At 39.5% G+C, this 20,966-nt stretch overlaps 1 protein-coding gene across 8 annotated transcripts in view; it reads left to right on the plus strand.

Annotated features, from left to right (window-relative positions):
* Window positions 1-11,686: 11,686 nt before the first annotated feature.
* Window positions 11,687-20,966, plus strand: part of LOC118808454 (R3H domain-containing protein 1-like) — a 53,806-nt gene continuing 44,526 nt past the window's right edge. For 6 of the 8 annotated variants that reach the window (XM_036571193.1, XM_036571211.1, XM_036571166.1 and 3 more), the window contains exon 1: window positions 11,687-11,877. The gene's annotated coding sequence lies outside the window, so the exon portion shown is untranslated. The remainder of the gene's footprint in view (window positions 11,878-20,966) is intronic. The other 2 variants (XM_036571184.1, XM_036571220.1) reach the window with 1 other exon arrangement.

Consider the following 20,966-nt stretch of genomic DNA (forward strand, 5'->3'; position numbering starts at 1 on the left):
TTTGAGTCTTGGCTCCACTCACAGTTTCCTCTTCTCGCCATCTCGGGGAGTTTTTCCTTGCCAGCATCGTCCTTGGCTCGTTCGTTCGGGGTTTGTGCCCGGATCTGAGTAAAGCTGCTTTGAGACAACATCTATTGTAAAAACCACTATATGAATAAAAATGAATTGAACTGAAATGGTGGTGTTAATTGGAGTGCATGAACTGTAAACGTAAATTAGTTGACTTAAAACCATGCAAACTTATTGCCTTGAAAACTTAAGTACTGTTACTTTAACAGTACTGTTACGGGTTTAAGCCTCAATAACTAAATGAGTTATAGTTACTTTCTAATTTTCAGTGATCCTCACTTCTGCAGCAAGTAAGGTTAATTCATACAGCCCAGTAATTATAAATGGTTTCCATTGAGCTGGCAGTGCTCTACTTTTACAAGTTCTGTTCACGCTTTAATTAGGTAGGTTAACTTGAATCAAATAGTCTTCTTTGTTAAATGTATTAGCGTCAATTGAAACAACTGCATTACATTAAATGGACTGTTCTGTACAGTAATGAATACACGGCTTAGATAAGACTAGAATCATCCATTTCTGAGGACTCTAATAGCTTGACGCATGTTTGCCATTCTGTTAGCACTCATGGCTCCAGGCTGAACTGGTAAAAACTGGTAAACACAAAACACCTTCATAGTGAGAATAACAAAAACATGTCAAATGCATCCAAACTTCACGTTTAACATGAGAGTTTGCTTTGACACGAAAATAACATTCTTCAATGAAAAATCTTTTTATAAATCAGAAAAATAAGTGTTAATTAACAGAAACCAACAATACCACTAAGAATGGGAAGTTTTTTTTTTTGTGCACAAGACACTTCAGTTTGTAGGACTTATCCAAATGAACTGATCTTAATTACCACTCAGTTTCCAGAAAAGTTGGGACAAAATGTAAAAAAAATGTAAATAAAAACAGAATGCAATGGTGAGCAAATCATTTTAACCCTATGTTGAATTGAAAATAGTACAAAGACAACATATTAAATGTTGAAACTGAGAAATTTGATATGCATGTGAGAACTGAGAAGACCAACTGCTGTAGTTTAAAAAGTACAATGTTTTTCCATTCTTGCTTGATATAGGATTTCAGTTCCTCAACTGTTCAGGATCTATTTTGTCATATTTTTTATTTCATAAGGTGCCAAATATTTTCAGTGGTGACAGGTCTGGACTGTAGGCAGGCCAATTTAGCACCTGGACTCTTTTGCTACGGAGCCATGCTGTTGTAATACATGCAGAATGTGGTTTGGCATTGTCTTGCTGAAATAAGCAAGGCCTTCTCTGAAAGAGACATCATCTGGATGGCAGCATATGTTGCTCCAAAGCCTGTATATATTATTCAGCATTAATGGTGCCTTCACAGATGTGCAAGTCACTCCTGTCATGTGCACTAATGCACCTACATACCTCCATATTTTACATTGAGAAACGTTATTCTTGAATTGTTGCACTATTTCATTGTGCAGTCTTTCACAGAGTGGTGAACTCCTCCCCACCTTTACTTCTGAAAGACTCAGCCTCTTTGAGATGCTTTTTATACCCTATCATGTTACTGACCTGTTGTCAATTAACCTAATTAGTTGTGAGATGTTCCATCAGGTTTTTTTTACTTTTTTTGAAAGGCGTTACTGGCATCAAATTCAAAATGGGTACACATTTTTTGAAAAACCATCAAATTTCTCAGTTTCAAAATTTGGTATGTTGTCTTTGTACTATTTTCAATTAAATATAGGGTTTAAATGAACAACATTGCCAGCAACTGAAGCAGATTTACTTCAGTAACTAAGGATTATACAAGAATTAGTAAGTGTTACTAGATGTATATTAGCAATTTTAACAAATTAGTAAACCAAAAAAAATTAACTTAGTGCAATTATTATGTTTGACAGCCTATACATTTACAAAGTCCAGACTGCAGTCTTCACTCAGCATAAGCTGTGAAATTCCACTCTCCATTCCATTGTAGCTGTTTTTTTAGAGGTGTGCACCATCTGGTTTTTGCTGTTTTCAGGTAGCACACAAGGCCCCTGTCAGAAGACCTCCACTATGCCTGTTAGACTGTTACACAGCAGCATCCACTGTCTAGACTACACTTGGTGTAAGCAGTAGAAGTGACCTGAGTGAACCGAGTTCACACTGCAGTGCCCTCAGGCCTAATGCTAAAACAGGAAACCTAGGTGAAATATACAGCAGTGGGTAGTAATGCACTACATTTACTGCATTACAATTACTTAAGTAATGTTTTAAACAAAGTCTCTTTAATAAAGGATACTTTCCATCCTAACTTGTATATTTGTAAGACAAATAGATGCATATATGGATGAAATGCATAGTTCAATTACTGAGATGTAAACATAGTCATTCAGAGTGATCCAGGTTGGATGTGAAATTGTGTGCTAATTGTGGAGAATTGTCTTTACAGTGGTGCTGATAGGAACCAGGGGTCACCATGTCTACAACACAAATATAGCCATTTTATTTACTATGCAGAACCACCAGTGAACCTACACGTGCCTTCTGACACACTATTTGTAATGTTGATGATGGTAAAATAGTGGAAAATCTGAAAAAAAGTATTTCATTGGGGACGATTTTGCCTCACAAGCAACCCTCTCTGCCATGAACAGGTTTGATATATTTAAGGCCAAAACTTTCTCAAAGCTAGAGTAAAACAATGTCTCATGCATCAGGCAGTGTATTCATAACCATTTCATGTAATAATTTTCTGTGGAGGAGCTTTTAGAGGTGGATGTCTGGTTCCTATCACCACTACTGTGAATAATTCTGACTCGGTAAGTTTCTCTAGAACGAGCATTTTACACCAAACCACTCTGAGTACTTTGTTTACATCTTAACCATTGAATTACACAGAGATTCTGAAAAATCAATGGAATTCCTCTTTAAATAATTTTAATCCAGCCCACATTCTGAGCCTTACAAGTGCAGACACGGCACAATATGTGCCCAAAATGGGTCTGAATTTAATGTTGGATATACTAAGACTGCAGCTTATCATGCAAACTGCATGTAGCCCTGCCACTAACTACTTGTCCGTGAGGCACTGGGCTTAAAAGGCGCAGTGAAATAACGGAGCCAATTAATGTCCGAATTACAGCGTGCCAGAATGAGCTCAGCTGTCCCCAAAAAGAGTTGAGATCCCTTAAGAACAGTAGTATCTAAACTTTTGGTGGGGGATATTGAAAATGAAGAATGAATTTATAAAGGCATATTTATGCACAGGTGTTGCTTGCTTAACATAAGGACTCATGTAATTGAATGTAAAATTAAGGTAAACTTTGTATGAGTGCCTTGGCTGCATTCTATTGTTTGTTATTGCTCAATAATCAGTCATATTTAGCTCAGAAGTAGTCGATAAAAGACACCTTTGGTGTCCACACTTTAATGATAGACCTGGATGTGGTTCGAATGAACTGAGAGAGGTTTTGGGGCTGTATTTACAGAAAAGATTTGGGTGACTATTGACTTCTAGTTTGTTGGTTGCATTAGCCATGACGCTCCAGTGCTAAATAAGCAAAATTTGGTGTCCTGACCAAAACATTCCTTTCAGCTTTGGTTGTCGTCTTTGAATGTCACTTCTGAACTGTTGCACGAGCATGTGCGGGTCTACTACTATTTGCTGAAATTGTAAAATATTACACGATTTAAGTTAACTGCTTGGTTTTTGATTGATAGCAGCCACTGTAAAGGATCTTTCACTCAATGTAGGTTTGAGATTCGGCTGTTTTCCGGAACAAGCCACGGAGTGTTTTCAGAGATCCCAAATTCCAAATTTGAGGGCAGACCCACACAAGGATCTCTGTCATATTTTACAATCAATAGCGGTTTCTCTTTGAGCACGCATCCATATCCGGTGTGTGTGTCACTACTCTGAAGGGTATTTACATAATTTCATTTCAGCACTCCCCCATAAGCCCGAGTGTGAGCCAGCATCCATTTGTTAAAAGCGGCTGCCCACACATCTCGGCAGCTCCGAACAGGGAGCCGTATCTGCTTGGATGGGCTGCGGCCCCCTTCTCGATTGTCACCGGCCTCCCACACAGCCGTTATATAAAACTAGCAGGGCAGCGGATCAGCCCGTCTCTCTTCACGGAGCGTGCGCGTCAGCGAGTGACTTCTCAAAGGTATCAATCAATTTAGGGAGACGGGAGAGGAAGGAAAAAAGCCTGGCCTCGAGTGAACCGCGGCTTTGTTTTGCCCTATTTACAGCGGACTGCAAGGGTGCCAAAAGCAATGCCCACAGGGAAGATAAGTGAAGGGGAACTGAGGGGGCAAAGGGAGATGAAGATCCAGAGGGTGGTGGCGGTGGTTTGGTGGGGGGCATCACCCCACCAAAAAAGTTATTTTGCGGAAACCAGCATATCTGGGGTTCAGGGCAGCTCCTGGCCGTTTTGAGCTGTGAAAGGCTAATGGAATTGTGTTAAGACGAGGTGAGAAGGGTTACCAGTGATTGCTTGGCTCTAAAAGCCCATCCTGAAATCAAGGTCACTTGCGCTACGTGTGCTTTTCAGATGCCTGGAGATCGGAAGCTGTGTGAATGTGCCTTTGAAGGGAAAATGAAAAGATCCTGAATGCCGGGCGACGGTTAACTAAAAAGACACAGTTTGCTCCGGCATCTGTCTGTCTCCTCGGATCAATAGCTTTTGTAGAGATTCCGCCAGGCTTAATCGACACTGACATCCGATTGGACGATCTCTGCGTCCTTGGTCATCCAGGTCCATGTCGCGGATGCTCTTCCAGCTCCTCTTCTCAACTGACCAGCTGACCCCATCTTGGCAGAGCAGCAATTGCAGTGTCCTGTGGTATCGATTCGGGGATCCTCCCTGAACCCCCGAGGATGGTTTTATTGGTCCGGCGGTGTTTATAGAGATAATCAATATGATAAAGTTGGAGCGGTAAGCCCCCCAACGCACTCAGACCCATTTAAGATATTCAAACATCAGCAACAAATTAAACTCTCAGCAGGACTACTGCTAGGCCCCAATTTTGTGGTAGTGCATTGTCTGTGATAAAACAGTAAGGCAAAGTGATATGAACTGGTTATAACCATGTCAAGTTATGTCAATGCTGTTTTTAAAAAATTGCATAAGGTAATAAAATGTTAGATTTAAAGGAGAATTTCAACATTTAGACACATTTTATTTGGATGGTCCCCTATAGATGATCTACAGATACTCAAATTATTAACAAACTTTCTGTTGATAGTCAGTTGATTATCAACAGCATCATGATTAGGATTAGTAGGTGTGGGTTTTGCATTGAGGTTAAGGTTAGGGTTATGTTTAGGGTTATAGACAGATTTAATAGAATCTTTCACACACAGCTTCAAGTCCAATTGCATTTAGTAGATATTTATTTGAAAGTTAAAGATAAACTTTTCATCTACAAAACATCTACAGTGGACCATCCAAATAGAGTGTTACCCAAAAGGTTCCTATAATTGTCATTAAGATGTAAACAAAGTCATTCAGAGTGGTTTGATGTGAAGTACTCCAGTCTAGAGTCACAATTATCCAGGTGATAGGAACCAGACATCCAAAGCACTTAATGCCTCTAAAAGCGCTCTTACAGAAAGCTGTTACATAAAAAGGTTACAAATACATAGAGTGATGACTGAGACATCCTGACATGATGTTTTGACTGAAAACGTATATATATATATTTTTTTTATATACATTCATGGAGAAGAGCTATATGTGGGTTGTTGTTTACTTGAAGGGTGTCTTCATAACACGTTCATAACATCTTACATAAACACTCCATAACATGCTCCAGAATGTTTAAATCAACATTCATAAAGTATGTTTGTTTTACATTACATTAATATGGACTATTATGTCCTTTTACACAGATATATATATTTTTTTCAAAATAAAAGTCCAATTTTTTATTTTGAAAAACTGTATTATTTTCAGTGAAAGTGCTTTGACAGGCACTTTTTGCCTAGACTTTCAACTTTTCAACTTTTTTAATTATTTTTTTCTCAACCAAAGACAGTTGATTAAACTTAAATAGCATTTTCCTCAACAATGTATAGACTGTTGGGTTAACCTTCTGCACAATAAAATTTTAAAGAAGACATAAAATGAAAAGGAAAAACAATAGAAGAGTATAAAATACAAACGCTTAAGAAAAACAAATATTTTAAAAAGAAATTGAAAGTCTTGGAAAAAGTGCCTAAGTGTCAAAGCACTTTCTGTCCAGGTCATTTTTATTTTGGCTGTCCGGAAATGAGAAGTTTCGTTGAAAATAATGAGGACTTTTATTTTGAATTGTATATCTGAGTAAATGAACATAACAGTCCATATTAATATCATGTAAAACATGTTTAGATTATGATTGCTGATTTAAACATTCATGAACATGTTAAGAAGTGTTTATGTAAGATGTTATAAATGTGTTATGTAGACACACTTCAAGTAAAGTGTTACCATTAAATGGTTATATTTGTGTTGTAGACATGGTGACCCCTGGTTCCTCTCACCACCACTGTAAAGAAAGAGTCTCTACTATTAACCATTTCACACCAAACCACTCTGAATGACTTAGTTTAGGTCTCAACGTTTGAGTCGTGCAGAATTTTTTGGATAAATCATGGAATCGTGGAATTTCCCTTTAAGTACATTCTGTCTTTTTCTGGGAGGTTCTGGTAACACTTTACTTGAACTCTACATTTACTGCTACATAACATTGACACTGCAATGCCATAACCATGTCACTCTGTTACATCACTGGACATAACATGTGCCAACTCATGACAGCACGATCGATTAAAGTGCGGCTGAATTTTCTCATGTCTAACATTGGCCTAGATCAGGAGTGCTCAAGCGTTTTGTCTTGGGGGGGGTCATACTGCAATGTTTGTGGTGGTTTTGTATAGTAATACACAAAAAGAAGGCAGGTAGGTTTCAAATAGAATTTTTTAAATGTATTTCATAACATTACACTTTATTTTATTACTAAAATACATAAAAAATACAATTTTTAACTGAAAATAAGAAGGTAATATGTTATATATAGAAAATATGTTTGTTGGCTTATTACTTGAGGAGGCAGTTTGGCAGGCCAAACGAAACATCCTCATGGGCCAAATTTGGCATGCGGGCCACGCTTTGGGCTGCCCTGCTCTAGAACATCCCAGTTCTTCTGTTTAAATGGGAATTCCACTGATTTTTTTCAAAGGTTGAAAAGGAGTGTTTTTTCATTCGAAGTGGTTCAATGTAGAGACTCAGATTTCTTTACAGTGGTGGTGATAGGAACCAGGGGTCTCCATGTCTACCAATTTAGCCATTTTATTTACTATCCAAACCTACACAAGTTTTTATATGTAGTGTAATGGTAAAATAGTGAAAATTAAAATCATAACACACATTTTGCCTCACAATGATCTGCATATACCTTTTGGGGGGCTTTAAGAGGTGGACGTCTGGTTCCTATCACCACCACTGTGAACAATTCTGACTCGGTAAGTTTCTCTAAAATGGAGCATCTCACACCAAACCACTCTGAACGACTGTATTTAGATCATAACTACTTATTTATGCAGAATTTTTGATGAATTGGTGAAATTCCCCTTTAAGCTTCCTTGTCAACGTGTCCTACTTGTATCCTGACTGCACTATCCCAGGGCAGAGAGAGATGGATGCCCCTCTTAGGGAGTTGTTCCTTTCGAGTCTTGGTTCCTTTCTTACGCTCTTAGGGAGTTCTTCCTGACACTGTCTCCCTCGACGACGCTCATTAGGAGTTTGGACCTGGATTTCTGGAAAGCTGCTTTGGGAAAATGTCGGTTATAAATCATCCAACATCCTACACACGTAAAACTGGATTGGATTGAACCGTATAGCCAAATTCATACATGTCATACCACAGCCATGATACAAGCAGACTATATTTAGACATCAAACTGTAATGCTCGGAGCGCCGTTGTCAGATTTGTGTCCTCAGACGTGTTCTATGCATACGATCACGTGTGGAAATGCCTCTGTAGCAGTTCAGATCAGGATTGAAACATTTCGGTGGTGTGTGATTTTTTTCTTTCCCCTGTTTGGACAAAGGAAAAGATCAGATACGTTTCAGACGTGTGAAGGAAATCAGATCTGACAGCCTGCCAGGCGAGCCTCAAAGGCAGATACGCATTCTGAAGCTCAGCATAAATACAAACACAATTATACAGTATGGATATAAACATCACATCTTGAAATATGTCTCATTATAGGACGTATTTAGGTAAAAGAACGTGAAATAAACGTCATTCTTTACTGAACACATGTTGGCTGTAGTTCCCCGAATCCGATCTTCATTGAAGCTCATGTTTTTCACTTAATGGCCCTTAAAATAAAATGCTAAAATCAGTCCACAGGTGCAGATTAGGGCCTGCATTCATAATGTATCACACTGAGACACTCATACAAATTAGTTCAGTAACACTTTATTTAAAGGCTGCCTACGTAGGGACGAGCTTAACCACTGAATAATGTATTCAGGGAGCAGAACCTGAGTATTTATGAACAGCTTATGCCAGTAATCGCAAAATGGCATTGTGTTAATATAAGGGGCCTTAAATTAAAGTGGAAATTATGCTTCCTGTTATAACTGGAACAAAGGTCTGTCACTTTAGTTTATGGCAATACAATGTCATTTATTTCATAAAATATCTCATGTCATTGTGCGATTACTGGTAAAAGGTGTTCATAAATACTCAAGTACTGCTATATAAATGGGTCATTCTCCATTTGGAGTGGGAAACCATGTCACACAGGTAGCAGGGCTTAAAAAGATGCTTAAAATATTAGATACAGCTCTAAAAGTTGGTGTGTACATTAAATAAGATTACACAAGATAACACATTTCCCTTATGATTTCTCTGATTTTTCTATTTTTCATGTTTCATAGTCGCTCTGCATCTGTGAAACAGCTCATCACAAAACCAAGTTTCAACATTTGAGAAACAATTTTAATATAAAACAATATTTTTAAGAGGTATAATTTGGGAATTTGTATAAAACAGATTCATGTTTACTTTTTATATCATTAATGTTACACTACATTTAAAAAATATGTATTTTATTTAAAAAATTCATTTGTCTCAAAAATTTTGGTCACTGGTGTTTTCAGGACTCATGTCACTTTTTAACACAGTATTTTCAGCTCTAATAAACTGCTTCTTTGGGTCGAGGCTCATCAGAGAGGAAGCATCTCAAGGCATGAGAGAGACCACACTCGCTCACTAAATTTCATTAATTTATTAATAATTTTGTTTTTTTGTATCAGGCAGCTCATAACTTCTATGTGTAACTGGTGTTACGTGCTTTAATGGCTGGGTTATATAGTTGCACAAGGTCACCTGACGGCCAATGAGTCAGCCAATTTACAAAATCCTCAGTTTTAACCAGAATGTCACTGGAGTCACAGTCACTGGTGTTACACCATATTCATACAACACCAGTGACTGTAAAATATGTTTGTTATTAAGCTCTCCTTTTTGCATATATGATAATAGGAGATGTTGATGGACATATTAAGATAATTTAGTTTTGGGTGAAAGAAACAGATTTTTTAAGAATGTATCCACCTGAATTCCCACTCCAAATGGAGAGTGACCCAAATATGCTATGCATGTGTAATAAAATACCTATGAAAGTAGCCTTCAAATAAAGTGAACTTTGTGGAGAAACTTACTGACTCAGATTTCTTTACAGTGGTGCTGATAGGAACCAGGGGTCACCATGTCTACAACACAAATATAGCCATTTTATTTACTATCCAAAACTACCACTGAACCTACACGTTTTTATATGTATTGTTGATGAAATGTTAAAATACTCCAAAATTATATGATAATCTGTAAAAAATAAAGTTAATTTGGGGATTGTTTTGCGTCCCAATGCCATGTATGTTGCCCTCCATCATAAATGGATTTCAAAAATATATTTTAGGCCAAAATCTTCACAAAACTATTGTAAAACAATGTCCTTCAAATAAACCGTTACCTTGTGTGCTCTCTCAATTATGTGATAGGAGGGGGGGGACAATATTATTGGTTAATATTATTATTCCTCACCCACTCCTGCAGGGTGATGGAGACAAAATGTATAAGACATTTTTAAAGAAGAACAAAAGTCATTACGTTTTGATAGCAGATTACAGAAAACAAGAACTGTGTCTTTCAAATGATATGAGGAATCATGCTTTATATGACCAGGAACATGAACTAACAAAGAAAAAAGGGCAATTTTGACAGATTGACTTTAAATGAGTTTATCTGATGTTTGACTTCATATGTGTGTGTGTTCTTCTGTAACTCTGACTACATGTGCTGAAAAGATTAAGAAATAATGTTTCATAAAAGCCTTTAAAATTGACAGTAAGGAGTATAACACCAGTGACAAAAACACGGTACCTGTGATCTTTAAATAAATGCACAAAAAAGGTAAAAAACTCACTGTCACTTATGTGTATTCATACAGCCAGTGACTTACATAATGATGTAGTCTAAGTTTGAATGTTGGAAAAAGAAACACATTTCAAGACATCTTGCAATTCCAACAGTGGACATTTCTCATTCCTGTAGAATGACCCTTAAAACGCATTTTAAACTATTCATGGCCGAGAGATACATGCAGGGCATCGTGAGGCAAAATATTTTTTCAAATTTATGATTATTTTACCACCATCAACGTTACACATAAAAAGTAAATAATAAAATTAAAAAAATAAAGTAGGTCACATCAGTGAATTCAACTAAAAGCTTCATATTAATTCATGAGATGAATAAGAAAATTTCTGATGACTGAAACGAGACTTTTTTGGACCATTTCTTTATTGATCTTCAGGAAATAGGTAAAAGGAAATGAAGTGATGTCATCAATGTGATGTTTATTTCAAAATAAATGATTTTTGATAGGTGGTAACACCAGTGACACAACTCCATGGGAACGCTACTTTTATTATATATTTTATAATATTTATTTGGCACTTTTAAAAAGTCATTTACATCATATATTTGATAGTTGTATACCTTTTTGGAGTTTAAATGGTAGAAAAACATGTTTCCAACCTCAAAATACAGCACTGACCCTCTACACATGACTGTGGGGACGAGGACGCCTGTGGTGCTTGGAATTTAATATAATTGATTAAAAAAATTGCCAAATTGATGACTCAACAAGGTGTAATTATTCAAATAACATATTGTTTTATTTTAATATATAAATACATTGTAACCCTACAGAGTTTTTCAAGTGTAATATTTCTATAAATTTTAGACACACAAAAAATGGACGTTTCCATAGAATGATTCTTAAGCCAAAACTTTATTAAAAAACTATGATAAAACAATGTGTCAGACATCAGGCAGTGTATTCATAACCATCTCATGCAATAACTGTCTGTTAGGCAGATCTCAGAGGCATTAAACTCTTCAGCCGTCTGGTTCCTATCACCACCACTGTGAACAATTCTGACTTGGCAAGTTTCTCTAGAACGGAGCATTTCACACCAAATAACTGCGAATGACTCTGTTTACATCTCATCCGTTTAATTATGTGTAACTTTTTGAAACATCGGTGAAGTTCCCCTTTAACCCTCCGATCCTCCTCCAGGTGACCCACGGTGATGAGCTCTGAGCGGTTCAGTGCTGTACCCGGCCCGGCCCTCCGCTCGTTGGGTTCCCGCTGAGTGAGCGCCTCTCTCCGGGCTGAGCTCTCTCCGCCTCCGCCCCCAGGTTACCCGCTCCAGCTACACCAATGAACGCGGTCTGCTGTGGGTCCACAAAGGAGACAGAAGAATACACACAGATTTAACAGAACCGGTAAGAACACGTCCTCGGTTTTCGTTTGATTAAACGTCTCCTCGACGGCGGTGTGGAGAACCGTCTGTACTGAAAGAGCCACTGCTGCTAGAACGTGCTAATGCTAAGCTAACGCGTTAGCACTCTGCTGTGAAATGCAGTCAAGCTAACGAGCTAGCTAGACAGCCAGCCGGCCAAGGCCTGGTTGATAATACACACTCTCCAGCGGACAAAACTGGACAGTATCCGCCTTTGGGTCAATCACAGAATTAGCTAATAGTGTAATTATATACCTCTGTATGTTTAATTGTCTCTACTAGTGTGGATTTAGCTTAGCTTAGCTGAGTAGCCGGTTAGCTGAATTCACCGGCTGCTCTCTGCTTTGATACACACTTTAGCTCGAGGCCTGAGCGAACTGATACTAATGTATGTTTAAATTGCTCGGTATCTACACACCGAATACATACTTCGACTGTTAAAACGTTCGTCAAAACACCAATAACACAATCACTCGTTTTGTAGGAAATATTCTGTGATTATTGTTTGTTTTTTGAGGCCTGCGCCAGCTTCTTATTCCAATCTCCCCGGTCCACCTTAAACGGTGCCGTAGTTGCGTTCTAGCGCCTGATGCTCCAGAATGGAACTGCTGCACCATTTAAGGTGGAACGGGGAGATTAAAACAACAAGCTGTTTACCAGAGGTTTTCTAACGTTACATGTGGTTAAAACGAGAGACATTGTTTCGGAAAAGAGTCAAGTCGTTAAGTTAACAAAGAGTGAAGTAATTTGTCAACTTTAATAAGTTAGCTAGATTAAGTTTTTCTTCTAAACTTGTCGATAGTTTAGCTAGCAAGCAGTTGTTAGCTAAAGCTCAGTGTTTATACGAGGCTAGCTAGCATGTTGTGTAGGCACTTTCAGAGTAGTTTCAAAGTCATTTAGCTCTTGGTGCTCAGAATGGAGATGCTTGCTGATTTAGCTCTTATAACTTATTGACTAATAAAAAACATCACAATCATAGTGTTAAAGCTGGTTTTTGCAGCAGTGACACAAGTCGACCCCAGGCAGAGGGGTTTGGTTTAGTGTACCCCCTTAAAAATGACGGTCCTTCTGGGCTTCTTCAGTAAAGGCAATGGATCTGAGTTCTACATAGAAGCTTTGCATGGTGAAGTGGTTCTTCAGATTGATGAAATGGTTCTATGTAGCACAAGAAGAGATTCTTATGTTGTTACTATGTCAAGCTTGCAACGGTAGAAGAACCCTTTTTGGTGCTATTATAGACCCATTTTCAGAAAGGTTCTATATAGAACCATATACAACTCATTCTCTGTCAATCTGAAGAACCATTTCAGCATGAAAAGTACAGCAGATAAACATTTACAACACCCCCGCTTCATTCAGCTTGGCCAGATCAGTCAAGAATTAAACTGTTGCTTATTATGGATCTGAAAATATGAATCTTTCTACATTTTTCTCTTTAAAGCTGCATGAACAGTGGTGTTTTTGGTATTACATTTTTTGGTTGTCTCATAGCTGAGAAAAGTAATGGTTTTACGTTGTTACGTTGTAAAGTATTTACGTTGTTCATTTAAGACTGACAGTTAAAGGGGAGTTTCACTGATTTTTTTTTCTGTCATTCGGAGTGTGAAATGCTCCCTTCTAGAGAAACTTACAGAGTCAGAATTGTGCACAGTGGTGGAGATGGGAACCAGACGTCAGAAGAGTTTAAGACCACTAAAACCTCCCTCACAGAGGGTTATTATTATGGTTATGAATATGCTGCCTGAGGCCTCAGACATTGTTTAAGATAGTTTTGGCCTAAAATGTATTTTTTAAAGTCTGTTCTTGGCTTAAAGGTACATGCAGGGCATTGTAAGCCAAAGATTCCATTTACCATCATCAACATTACATGTATAACTCACAAGGTACGCGTAGGTTCACTGGTCATTTTGGATTGTAAATAAAATGGCTATATTGTGTAGACGTTGTGGTTCCTGTCACCACCGCTGTAAAGAAATGTTTCTCTCTAGGTTTTTCTACAATCATCATTTTCATGTCAGTCCACTCTGAATTACTTTGTTTACATCTCATTGATTGAATTATGCAGATTTTTTTCTGTCTTCCACAGTTGAGCATGTCTATATTAGGCCTACGTGTTATTATCTCCTATACATGGTAATGTATTATTGCTGCACTGTTGGGGTTGGGGTGGGCAGTATGATAATCTTTTATCCTTATTGTGCCAAGTTGTATCATGGTATGCTTTTCTGAGCATATCGTGGATATCGCCAAAACTTAAAGAACACTGACTAACTACATTTCATTACAAAGTGTGTGTAATTAGACCTGTTTAATTGGATCAAGTGCAGTGCAATTTGTAAAACATTGAATAAAGTCACTGTAGGTGTAGGTGTTTTATTATTATTAAAGTATTTTTTATATGTGGCACAACAGGTTCTATTATGTCTGTTCCGACTTATTAAATCTCAGAAGACTCAATATCATGATGCATGATGTATTATGAACGGATATTGAAGTACAGTGATGTTTTTGTTATATCACCCACCCCTAGCTGGGGTCATTAGTAATGTTATACTAACTGCTAAACTAATATTCTGTGTTGTTAGCCTACAGATACAACACTGCAAACACCATCACTGCTATTCATTTAGTCATTACGATTACTTTTATTTTCACACAACATGGCAGCGTTGCTATCAGTCATTGCTGATGGTGCTTGTCAATACAGGTTAAGAATAACTACAGTGAATTATCTTGTTTGTATTTGAATTAGTAAAGAGTGAGCCGTTTATACTGATAATATCAGTTTTAGTCTGTCGAAAGTGAATAATAATTTGAAGAAGAGCTTTAGCAGTCTAGAGTCACTTTTTGGGGAAAAAAGAAAGTGGAATTTCTTTTTCTTATACATAGAACACAGATGGAATCGCAGATTTGAGACAAAAATGAATTCCAGATATAAACATGGACGTGTGGAATTTGGAAATTTGGGGAGATTATTACAAAATACCTGAACATGTTTAACATTTTGTGCATTATACCATGAGGATAATATGTTTGTATTTGTTATTTTAGCTTAGCGAATGCTGTTCTTTGAAGAAATTTGGTCATGAGTCTGTGTACATCACAGTGTGCATGTTGTCCAGCTCCTGTAGGTCAGTAAAGGCACGTGGGTTTGCTTGACTTTGGGAATTAACCAGTAAGATTAAAACAAGAACACACAGTCACTGGTACATTTCTTCAGTCCATCTGAAGTATCGTTCTTCTGATTGAGAAAATATTTCTTATATCGCTAAATAGTCGTTGTACTGCGACAGCAAAATTCAGTACACTCTGCATTTGTGTTCTCAGGTAGGGTGTGTTTTGGGTATTTTAATTCATAAACTCAGCGAAAGTGAATCAAAACTGACTGGAAATGCATTCATTCCTGAGATTCTGCTGGTGTGGGTTCATATTGGTTTCCTTCTTCTTAAATAATGTAATTATAGCCTGCTAAACATGAGCAAGGAAGTGATTGGGAGTACATTTATTAATTCATTTATAAATTTCATTTTTGGCCAAAGCTTTTTCAGCACTCTCAATAAAGTGAAAAAGAGAATGCAACTGTTCCATTGTTTATTGATGTTTTTTACACATGGAGTAAACATCCAAAATAAACAGAACAAAATAAAATAAAATGGATTTTATAGGGTCACTGGAGTCTTTTTAATTTTTAATTTTCTTATAGATTGGTTTGCCTTTTGTTGTAGATGCTATGCTGCCGCTGCCATTGATAGAGGCTTAATTTTCTTTCGCTGCTCCATTGCGAAACATGGAACATTCGGTTTCATGTCATCATGTCATAAATGGGTATGTTGCTTTTACATTTGGATGACCAGTTAACTTTCTGGTACTGTCTTTATTGGCCATTCACATATGACTATGACCTAGCAGTGTGAAAGTACTCATGGCGTAGCCTGGCATAGTCAACCCGCAATTAAAATGTGACGTGTTTATCTTGTTATTTTATGTCATATTAAGCATAATTCATCATATCAAACAGATTTTTCTAATTTGCCATCAAAATCAAATGACTTTTTACCTTTTTCACCTCTAAAACATCTTCTGATTTCATACACCGATCAGTGTGTGTAGCGCTGGTATGAGTGGATCAGATACAGCAGCACTGCTGGAGTTTTCAAACACCTCAGTGTCACTGCTGGACGAAGAATAGTCCACCAACCAAAAATGTCCAGCCGGCAGTGTCCTGTGGGCAGCGTCCTGTGACCACTGATGAAGGACTAGAGGATGACCAACACAAACTGTGCAGCAGCAGATGAGCTATCGTCTCTGACTTTACATCTACAAGGTGGACTGACAAGGTAGGAGTGTCTAATAGAGTGGACAGTGAGTGGACATAGTGTTTAAAAACTCCAGCAGCACTGCTGTGTCTGATCCACTCGTACCAGCACAACACACACTAACACACCACCACCACCACGTCAGTGTCACTGCAGTGCTGAGAATGATCCACCACCCAAATAGTACCTGCTCTGTGAGGATCCATGGGGGTCCTGACCACTGAAGAACAGGTTAAAAGGGAGCTAACAAAGTATGCAGAGAAACAGATGGACTACAGTCTGTAACTGTAGAACTACAAAGTGCACCTATATAGTAAGTGGAGCTGATAAAAGGAGGTGGTCATAATGTTATGCCTGATCGGTGTATTACGTCATTGTGCACCAGGTAGGCAGGGTAGAAATAATTTTAACCGGTAATATCATGTTGCCCACCACCCTCACTTAACATTGAGAGAAAATGCTCAGCTAGTTCAGAAACCCTACCCGATACTGTGTTTTACATGGTATAGAAGGAAAATGCATTATGGTTTCCGGTTCACACTGCCTTTAAAGAAATACAGTTTTTGCTACCACTTCTTTAGGATTAGGCCTTTTTGATGGCTCTAAGCTACTGAGCTGCTGTTGCTGTCAAGTCCCCTTAATGGGGACATGAGTTTGTGTAGTCGAACTGCTACATTACCGCCTTTTGCCTCCCGCGCTAAGGAACTGTACACTAATGCATTGCGACACCCATCTACTCAAGGGCTTTAAGCCAATTTGCGGAGCACTCTACCAACACAAGGTGTTAAAACAAGTGCAGTCATCGTCCTCTTGCTTGCAAATGAAATGGGACTAAACAACCATGTGTGCGGTCTCAGCAAAGTCTTATCGTTGCAGCGGCAAATGTCATTATCTTACACTGAGGGGGAAAAAATGTGGAGGAGAGAAAGATAACCTATTTAACCACACCACTATGTCTCCTTGTCTGTAGTTTTATCCTTGCCAGGTCTGTCAAGCCATCTAATCGCATTATAACTGATCTTATCTGCAATATTGTTCTGCAATCTTCTCTTTTCTCTGGCCTGTATCTGTCAGCGGGGAATATTAATAGCGCTGGGGTGATGTACGAGCTCTGGTGAAGAGTGAGCCACTGTAGGTGTACATCACCCCTAGGATGTACTCACCTGAGAGTAACAAGCCCCAGGAGGCCTTTTGTTAAAACACCACGCCACCTGTTTTCAGTTTCGTACTGGCTAATTTTAGTCTTGAACCACCTCTTGGTATCAACACTGCGTTATAGTGAAGCTCTTAATCACTTTCTGTGCTGAGCGTTAGACGTGCGATGTTGAGCTTGCAGGGTAACTGGGGAAAGCATAACTTGGATAGTGTTGCATTGTGTCATAGCAGAAAGCAGCCTTTGGCCTTCATTGACTAAACACATGATGATTGTGATGGCTGAGGTTGCACTGTTGACGTTTTCAGCTTGCTTGTCAGTTTGCAATCGTGGAGGATCATGCATCTGTCTGGGATTTCTTGCCAAAGTGTGGGCTCTGTTTTTAATTTTTCTTTGTGGTTTTACAAAAAAAAAGAAGCTTTCCCTCCTTTACAGTCCTTGAAAGTCTTCTACCACAGCTCCCCGAAAAAGTAATCTCTTGTCTTGCGTGTGTCCTGTCTTTGCTGCTATGGAAATGTAACTGTGATGAGACAAATGCTCAATGATTTCTATGAGCTGGAGGCACTGTATCCTTAGTTTTTCCCCCACCTTTTTCCACTGCCATCCATTAGAGCGACTCCCTTCCCCATCTCTATGAAATATCTGACACCCGAGATTTGTCAAGTTCTTCCTTTGACACAGGAGGTGGCTTTATCCGTCCACCAATGCTCTGACCGTACCTCAGGTTTAAAACCATTACCGGCTCACCCCCATCAGTCTTCGGTGTCTTCGAAACACTAGCGCCATCCGGAGCCATCCGTCACCGGAACGGGTCACGGCGTCAATCAGATTTCCCATACATTACAGCTTTGCCTCTGAGGTTTGTGAGGGAAATAATCTCGCACAGTTTGTGGACTTCTGGCTGGAAGGAAACTTAGTTTGATGAATTTACTTGATGAAAATGCGTAAAATTAGCACTGAGACTTAGAGGGCAAGCCGGGACCCCTGGTAAACTAATCCAAGTCCTTGCTTGTGTCCACATTTATGGCGTCCCCACCTCCCTCCCCTCCGCGTTCTCGTGTAGTTTGCGAGCCAGGCAGGGGGTCCGCCAGATTCTGTCAAATCAAGGTAGAGGTCGACGCCTAGGACGAGGGCTGACCTAATTAGAATACGCGCTGGCAGCATCTCCGATCCATTTCCCACACTCCCTGAAGTAGAAGTGCCCGCCCTTCATTTGCATACGTTACACAGTGCGTGCCGTTGAGCGCCCCAGTTGCAGCGAGATCTCACCCTGACACAGATCCAGGTCCTCTGAGCCAGCCTTTGCAGATATTGGTTTGCAGATGATGAGATCTCTGCTCTTTTTCTGTTTTAATTGCAGGAGATCTCTGGAAAGCGATTGTAATGATTCCCCATTCCACTTCTTGTCTTGACAGACTTTCATTGTCTTTGTCTGTGAAGATTTGCATATCGAGGTGAATTAAACGCAGTGGTTCAATAACGCACTTAAAACACCGTTGCCCCTTTTCCGCTCAGGTGGAGATGGTGAGCTTTTTCATGTCCTTGCAAAGGAAGGTCAGTCACTTTATTATTATATATATTTCTTTTTACCATGAGTAACTCTCTCTCTCTCTCTTGCTCTCTCTCAGCCAACCTAGAAAAAGGTGGTAAGATGGAGGCACTGTATTAGGCTGTAGTCTAAAGTATCAGTCTTGAATCCCTAATGATGAGCACTGACCTGACTCCTCGTTCACTGTGTTTGTTTATGAAGTCAGTGGATGCTGAGCTGCTTATTTATTTTAGAGCCAGGTGAGGGGGAAGAGAGGGCTCAGTGAAGGCAGCCATTGCTAAGAAGCACATAATAAGCTTAGTTTTTAGGTGCTCAGGTCTCCACTGAGAGGCAGTCATACTGCACTGCTCCCCAAGAGAGTCTTGGTCATTTGGAAGCAGTAGCCTATTAGAAGGCCCCGCTTTGTTAAGTCTGGAGGATTTGTGCAGCCTAACGCTTCTTTAGACCGCTGGACATTTGAGCTCCAGTGTCGCTCAATATGGAAAATGTCATGTCATTTCTTTCGTCATATTGCTCACAATTGATTCTGACAATTAACTGCCTTGTATCTAACGACAGCTTTCTCACTCACTGTAATTGCATCTCTTGTTACTAATGCTTAGTGATTTCGTGAAACAAAAACAAGGTAATTATCATTAAGCGGGTTGTTCAGGCCTCTTCAGATCTTTTGCTAGGTAATAGATTGGAACTGGAATAAGGGAGTTCACAGCTTTCTGGGATGGGGGGAAAAACGTCTGTGCACCATTTTAATTGCTCTTCTGCTGGTCCACATGCACAGTTGTCATCTCCCTCCTCCCTTTGGTTATCTAACTGACTCATCTAATTCAGATGCATGTCTGGAACGGGGACTTGAGAGCAAAATTGCGTGCCTTCGCTATAAAAGTAACCATGGCACGTTGAATGTGTCTAAAGATGGGCGGATACGGCCAATACAAATACCGCGCTGACCTCGGAACAATAAGGTCCGGCTGACCACAGTCATGTTTTCAGTTGACGAAGCTACTTAGCCCGGACATTTCTGGTCGTAATTTAACAGTAAGAAGCCTCTGCTGGACCAGAACGTGTCGGAACCAAAATCTTAGCAAACCCGCGGCAGTGAGGCATGCATTAACCGGCCGTATTGCCAGCAATTTCGTTTCCCTTCTCCCGCACCCCGCCTGTCCTTTGCCACCGCAGGAGTGTGTCACGATGAAGAGTAACGGTGTCGCCGTGCAGTGACACATCCTGAACCAGAGCTGGCTCTGCAGAGCAGTATCCTTCCCCTGCTCTAATGAGGATGGAACAGTGTCCACAGGAGCTCTGTCACGTTCCTCACCGCAGAGTGAAGAAGGCTCCTCTCTTTCTCTCCCCCAAGGGACCTCATTAGGATTTTTTTACCAGTGTCTGTGTAGGAATCGGGACGTCCTTAGGGGAAAATGTAAATAAACGCATTTGTCACTTACACCCCCACCATCCACCTCACCCCCCCCAACACTTCCCTTTTTTTTTTTTCCTCGAAGAAGAAAAATTGCATTGCGAGGCTTAATTAGTAAGCACTGGCATTACGCTTTCTTTATTATGTAAATGAATCGGTCGAGTACTTGGAAGTGTTGTCTCCCAAGCTTTGTGCCAGGTGTTTCCTGACTGAATGCTGGGAGCGGACATTTTTCTCCCCCCTTCTTCTTGATGCTAAAGAAAAAGACAACTGTACTGTGAAATCGCAGGACAAGCTATAATTATTTGACAGATTTTTTTCTCTGCTTCCCCTCCTCCCCTCCAATCTGCAGCTTTAGAGCTGGAGAGACATGAGTGACAGGGCCACTTTGATTTCCTTTGTTGCAGCTCAGCAGAGAAAGTGGCTGATGATTTTTCAGAACGAAGCTGCGGCTGCTCAGCTTATCGTTCACATGCTCAGGCATCTCTTCAATTCCTTGGGAACCGTCCTAGGGCGAAAGGCAGGCAAAGAACTTCCGTCACACAAATCCGGGAGCAAGGATTTGTCCTAAGGCCCAGATTTGGGTGGGCGCAGCTCTCAAGGGGGTTAGCAGCTGATTAATATTGAAAAACTGTAAGTC

The sequence above is a fragment of the Colossoma macropomum genome, unplaced genomic scaffold (genome assembly GCF_904425465.1).
Source record: "Colossoma macropomum unplaced genomic scaffold, Colossoma_macropomum, whole genome shotgun sequence".
NCBI classification, from domain to species: Eukaryota; Metazoa; Chordata; class Actinopteri; order Characiformes; family Serrasalmidae; genus Colossoma; species Colossoma macropomum.